We start from the raw sequence: 7037 nt of genomic DNA on the forward strand, positions 1-7037 counted from the left end.
CGGAAAGCTGTCTCTTTTTTTTCGGCACCATTTTAAAAAAATACACGCATCGAGCAAAGGACCCAGAGCACTTGGGAAAAACGTTTACATGTACCTAATCTCATGTTACATTCTTCTTGGATCCTGAGTGCCAGTGTGTCATTGTTCTAATGTCCAAAGTATCATATTGGACCCCAAGTGTAACTGTTCTAGCACCCCCAAGTGTCAGTGTATAATTGTTCTATCGCCCGTCATGTGTCAGGGTGTAATTGATCTAGTACACCCCAAGGGTCAGTTTATAATTACTCTAGTACCCCTCAAGTGTCAGTGAATAATTGTTCTATCATCCCCGAGTGTAAGTGTATAATTGTTCTAGTACCCCCAAGTGTCAGTGTATACTTGTTCTAGTACCCCTAAGTGTCAGTGTATAATTGTTCTATCATCCCCGGGTGTCAGTGTATTACTGTTCTAGTACCCCCAAGTGTCAGTGTATATTTGTTCTATCATAGTGTCAGTGTATTACTGTTCTAGTACCCCCAAGTGTCAGTGTATAATTGTTCTATCACCCTGAAGTGTCAGTGTGTCATTGATGTGGGAATCCAATAACAGTGCCATACACTTTGGAGCCAAAAACAATGCCATACTAATTATCCTGTGATTTTAAATTAATCTAGTATCATCCTGGACCATTCATCCTTTAAATCCTGGACCAGATCCATTCCAGGTTTTCTGGATCACCCAGGAGACCCTTAATAAATCAGGTCCTATGTGTCATTGTTCTGGGACTCCCAAGTGTCAGTTTTTCATTTTATGTTACATTGAAACATTACTGTTTTATCTAAGTATCAGTGTGCCATTGTTATTGACCCCAAGTGTCAGGGTGTCATTGTTCTGAGACTGCTATTTATCAGGGTGTCCTTTTCCTGTGAACCCCAAATATCACTGTATCACTCCTGTTGACCCCAAAGTGTCATATGTCATTATTCCAAGACCTTATGTCATTGTTATAGATCCCCAGTATCAGAGTGTAATTGTGTTAAGACCTCTAAGTGTCATGATGTTATTGCTATGGACCCCAACATTATAGTGCTGCCCCTCTCTGGGTCCTTATTGACAGAGTGTTAATATTCTTGGGTCCTAAATATATGGGCGTGTCTTTGTTCTGGGATCCCCAAGTGCCCATTTGTTATTTTATGTGACTCCAAAACATCAGTATTTTAAAACTGGGTTCTTGGTGTCTTGGACCCCATTTGTCTTTTTCTCATTGTTCTGGACCCCAAGTATCAGTGTGTCATTGTTCTTGGACTTCTTTTGTCATTTTCAAATGGAAGCGTGCCATTGTTCTCAACCCAAAGTGTCAGGGTGTCGTTGTGTACCCCAAGTGGTAGTGTGTCATTGTTCCAGAATCCCCAAAGTCCTTATTCTGGGCCCCCAAGGGTATAGAACCCTGAGGTCCATCATAATGGCTATTCAAACAAAATAAATTCCATTTCCTGCAACCTGTACACTCTGAAAGCATTTTATTAATTGGATCTTACTGGCAGAACTTGCTGGGTCTTGTAGTTCTGACCTTCACTTGGTGATTAAGAAGCTGACATCCTGCGCCTCCATACACCGTATCGGCCTACTGTATCTGTATTCTGCATCTGCACTACCTGGTTCTGTACATAAATAGTCCCGGTAAGATTGAGCAAACAGAGAATGAATGATTACACTGTGAAAGATGCTCTTTCTGCCACCAGTGCTCAGTAGCTATGGAAACTGGCCTAGCAGATTTGTGCAGGATGTTGGCAGGATATATGTCATTGACAATAGCTGGGCTGCACCACCCATTTGTTATTTACACCAAGTCCTGCCAGAGGAGAAGTTTCGGGCAAGCTTTTTATTTTAACCAGTTGTGCTGCTCCGACTTCTGAAAGTCAGTATTTGCATAGACGCCATGTGACAAGGTTTGGTTCCTGGGATTGGATGACTGAGTTCACCTTGCAGAAGGTGGGTGTCATCTTTTGGTGGCTCCATTAGGAAGGGAAAGAAGGTTGGATGGCATCCCTACTTCTAAGGAAAGGTTCCATAGGTTACCCATCGATAAAAGGAATTCTTACAACACTAATGTATAACTGTACATATATAATAAAGTTTTACTTCTCATTGACCCACAGAAGAACCAGAATAAAACTCCAGTTGGCCATATGCCCCAAATTTTTGTGCCTTCCTGTGGGCTTCTGCTGTCTTACAAAAATGCCTCTGTGCCAGATAAGCTTTGTATTCTGCGGGGTCCTCCTCACTTTCTCCGGTGGACTCCAAGGCCCTAACCCTGATTTCCCCACCCTTAGTTAAGAAATGCAAATGGCCATCCCTATATGACATGTGCCATGAACATATACTCATTGCAACCCAACTTTAATCACCCCAGTGCCATACTTGGCACTTCTTCTTTTTCTTCTTGTCTATCAGGTCTGAAGCTGGAAGTAGTCCCAGTAGTGCCGAGCCCAGTGGTGCTCGGAGGATCGGTGCCGGAGATGCATTGGGCAATGGTAAGTCCTTACACAGGTGGGGTGTACCTATTGCGATCCTTACCTACAAGTGAGGGGGCAAATGATATCTGTACTTTATAGTAAAACTCCACTGTAAAACAACATTTTTCTTGTATAAAACACTGCCAAATCTAAAATATTCCAGGACCCCACCCAGTCAAAGTCAGGTTGTTTATCCCTGGTGATTGGAGAAGACTGTAAATTAATGCTTAGCTGATGATTTTTTTAAAAATAAGTCAACAATTGCATATTAGTATCAGAGCTTTTATTCTTCATAAACTGCTCATTTTAGGGAAGTGGGGAGCGTCTATAAAACAGTTTATGTATCAGATTATGAAAGTAACTCCACATGCTTCATGAACAAAAAGATCAATTTAACTCCAAAAAAACAAATCATTTTTTCCTGATGTTCCTGGCCCTTTTCACAACTCTTACAGAACAAAATCTATTTCCCATAAGGTTTTCTTCTACCTAAGCTGCAAAGAGCGCCCCCTTGTCATTTCTGGTGACTTTAGGTAAATCACATTCCAGATTTAGTTGTATGGGCCATTTATATATTTATACAAATTACTAAACATTCTTATTTTCCTCATTGGTTCAATCATCCAGCCCCTATATTATACTATGGCCTTTTGTCTTGTGGGGGTGGGGACGGAGATAAAAACAACCAGCCAGGGGCCAGGAATTTGACACTTTTGGAAGTGTCAGATTTTACAGAAGTTGGTCAGGATTTCTCTTTGCTACAGCATAAAATATTCAAGAAACAAAAAGTGAGCTATCAGGAGAAGTTCATTGTCTGAGTTTACATGCACTTTAACCATGGTGCGGGATTCGGATCCTTGGTACTGGAAAAGGTTGCAAAGAGGAGCCTGGATTGTGTTTTTCCATTTCTCAAGCCCTGACACTGGTCAGCTTCAGTACAACCATGCTGAGTTGTCACCAACACTCTAAGCTGTTGCACTCATTATGGTAATCAGGTCCTCGGAAATAAAGTGGCAGATGGGAGGTAACGGAAAAGTCCTTTTGTCTTCTTACTTTATACAAAAAAAAAGTTTGGACTTTTGAAAATTGCTTATTATGGAAACAAAATGTACAATAAAAATACATCAATAACTTTCACTAGGTGACAATTATTTGCTAGGGCACTGTAAGCAAGAGTCATTTTTTATAATGAAATACATTGTTATCCCCTTTTTACTTTTTATGTTAGGTTTTATTGCCACTGAACTCCTGCAGCCTCTTTGCAGCAACAATGCAGCGTGGCATTTCTCAGGGCAGGAAATTATCAAAAACAATTGTTATCAAGGGTGGGCAGAATTGGCCACTTATTCAGGGCCCCAACTGAGAGAATAGAAGGGGAAGCTGAGCATTTGGGGCCCCACTTTATAGTTTCCCCATTTAGTCCAGCGTTGTTCAGAGCTTACACAGGGCTAGCATCTCCTTCCCACAACTATCACATGACAGCAATGGGGTCAGTTGATTGGCTGCCTTGTGGAAAGCAGGGGTCTTGACTTACCTGCTCCCTTGTACTCAGAAGAATGGGGTATCTCTGCTCACTCCTAGTAAAGTAAATGTTGCAATGGGGCAATAAAAGGAAAGAAAAAAAAGTATTGGGTTCAATCATTTGTCAATGACCTAAATGTGTTTATGGTAAGTCAGAGAAATGCCCTTTTGTTCTGGGTCAGTGACTCAACTGATTTATTAAAGATCTCCAAGACAAACCCAAAATTGATCTGGTCCGGCATAGCAAATCATTATTAAATCCGTTTCAGGTTTGCTGGATCACCCAGGTTTTCCCATGATAGTCAGTCTTCTTTCTACCGGTTCTTTGGTTCGATCTGCCGTCGGCCAGCGAAGAAACTAAACAACCCCCGGCCAGGCGGGGAGACACAAAGGATCCAACTTAACCTGGCAGGAAGGATTGTTAAGAAGTCGTGTTAATGTATTCATGTCGGAGAGGGCAGCAGAGGTGACATCTGGGAAGTGAGAAGGATTTCCATGGGAAAGACAAACTCCTCCAGCTTGTCCTTTGATATGACATGGGGGGGGCAAATGGTGATGGGCCAACTCCTGGCCTTTGGTGCGGACGGGGCAGCTCCCTGGGGTGACAATTCACTCTTGTGCAAATTGGGGTTGATGGCGGGAGCAGACGGAGGGGCGAGCGAGTGATACAGGACTTTAACAAGACAGGGCTTTTGTTAGAAACACACAGGGGCCCTCTTATAAAAGAATCGATATCCCATCGTTTTCTATGTCGCGCTTTAAAGTGACGGTATCTCGGGATCGATGGATTTTATTGTTGCTGCTTCCCATACACTATGCAATATTTTCACTCATTTCTATCAATTATTTTCTAGCATTTTCTTTTTTTAATGATTGGCTATGCATCGTATTTTAATCACATATGATATTAATTTACAATGTGATCATTACACAGGAAATTACATTGGGACAGCTTGCTATCCAATTATAAAAGCTCTGGTGCTGTTTAGTTTTTGGTATATCTACACGAGATTGTACAATCAGATTGCAAGGTGCATGGCCAGCCAATTAAAGACTGCTCACCAATTAAACGTTGATGGACGGATATAAAAGTCTGTAAGATATGGAAATCATTGGGCTGCTTTTGTGAGCAGCCGGGGAAGGCCGTCGTTTTGGGTTTACCATTGGCCAGTGATTGGCTTTCCTCCCCTAATGTGACTGACATGTGACTGACACCATGAATGGGGGCTCTGCCATGGCGGCTGCAGATCTCTGAGGACACACAATAGTCCTCCATTATCCTAATAGAATGACTTCTCCTCGGCCTGCCTTTGTGTTACACCATCAATGCTCCCAGACAGATACCCCCCATGTCCGAGGAGATTAATTTGTCTTTAATTTGGGGAGGGGGTTAGAAAGAAGGGGGGGTAAATAGAGATTTATGGAGACAGCGACATAAATAGAGGGATTTATAGAGTGCGAGAGAAATAGGGAGAGAAGATATAGATATATTGGGCCTGATTTATTACAGCTCTTCAAGGCTGGACAGGATACGCTTTCATCAGTGAAGCTGGGTGATCCAGCAAACCTGGAATGGATTTTCCCCAGGATTGAAAACATTTGCTAACAAATGGAAAATTATTAATAGGAAATCTATTCTAGGTTTGCTGGATCACTCTCTAGTCTTAAAAGCTTTAGAATATATAGGGAACAATTATTATTATTATCATTATTATTATTATTATTATTAATAAACAGGATTTATATAGCGCCAACATATTACGCAGGGCTGTACAATCCCTTGGGCCTGACTTAAATTTCTTCAAGACTGTAGAAGATATACTATCATGGGAGAACCTGGGTGATCCAGAATGGATTTTAGGTTTGCTGGATCACCCAGGTTCTCTTTTGATAGTCTATCTTCTCTAGTCTTAGAGGGCTTTGATAAATCAGGCCCATACAGGGTGATATGGAGGAATCCCTGAAGGGAGATGGGAGGATATAGAATGAGAGAGGAATAGGTGAGATTTAATGAAATTAAGGGATATATGGGTGATTGAATAAGCAGGCAGCAAGGTGGCTCAGTGGTTAGCAGTCTGGCCTTTGCAGCACTGGTCCCAGGTTAGAATCTCCATATTTTTATTGTTGCATATGAAAGCCATGCAGTGTTAGAGTTATATGATTGTAAGGTGAGATTGTATAGTGTATGCCCAACGATGATTGTATGGCTCCACAACAAATACTGGAAATCTCTATTTTTTTTGGTACTGTCCCTTTAAGTTAAAGGTCCTCTAGACATCTGTGCACGTGACTGAGCGTCGCGCAGCTGCCGGAGATAGGGGGCGTAGCCACCGGCCAGGGGATAGGACGTTCCGACGCAGAGCATGTGATGTATACACACTTCATAGGGGGCGGAGCTCGGGATAAATGGGCGGTCCTCTAGTGTCTCATTAGCTTCTTTGGTGACGTCACGGCTGGTCAGCTGGTGGAGCGGGAGCGGGTCTGTGCGGGCTGAGGTGAGGGCAGATTCGGGTGTATCCCATCCCCCAGGCAGAGCTCAGGGGGCCCGGGTGTGCAAGGCCTGCAGGCTTGTTTGGGGATACGGTGGCGGGGAGTTGTCCTTCGTGTTCCAGGTAAGGGGGCGGAGCTTGTCAGTGTTGTTGTCTTCAAAGTAGTGAGCGAGGGTTGTGGGAGGAGCCAGGCGGGGGGTCAGCAAGTGCAGGGGTTCAGAGCTGCCCTGTGCTGGGGTATCAGTGGGTGGGAGGAGCCAGAGCTGCCCTCTGCTGGGGTATCAGTGGGTGGGGGCAGAGCTGCCCTCGGCTGGGGTATCAGTGGGTGGGAGGAGCCAGAGCTGCCCTGTGCTGGGGTATCAGTGGGTGGGAGGAACCAGAGCTGCCCTGTGCGGGGTATCAGTGGGTGAGAGGAGCTAGAGCTGCCCTCTGCTGGGGTATCAGTGGGTGAGAGGAGCTAGAGCTGCCCTGTGCTGGGGTATCAGTGGGTGGGAGGAGCCAGAGCTGCCCTGTGCTGGGGTATCAGTGGGTG

The 7037-nt window shown here is 43.9% G+C and overlaps 1 protein-coding gene across 2 annotated transcripts in view; it reads left to right on the forward strand.

Moving 5' to 3' along the window:
* Positions 1-6413: 6413 nt before the first annotated feature.
* Positions 6414-7037, forward strand: part of PCMTD2 (protein-L-isoaspartate (D-aspartate) O-methyltransferase domain containing 2) — a 7109-nt gene continuing 6485 nt past the window's right edge. The window contains exon 1 of one of the 2 annotated variants that reach the window (XM_072414393.1): positions 6414-6511. The gene's annotated coding sequence lies outside the window, so the exon portion shown is untranslated. Of the gene's footprint in view, positions 6629-7037 lie in introns of both variants that reach the window. The other variant, XM_072414392.1, reaches the window with a different exon arrangement.

This window comes from Pyxicephalus adspersus, chromosome 6, assembly GCF_032062135.1.
Source record: "Pyxicephalus adspersus chromosome 6, UCB_Pads_2.0, whole genome shotgun sequence".
Taxonomy (NCBI): domain Eukaryota; kingdom Metazoa; phylum Chordata; class Amphibia; order Anura; family Pyxicephalidae; genus Pyxicephalus; species Pyxicephalus adspersus.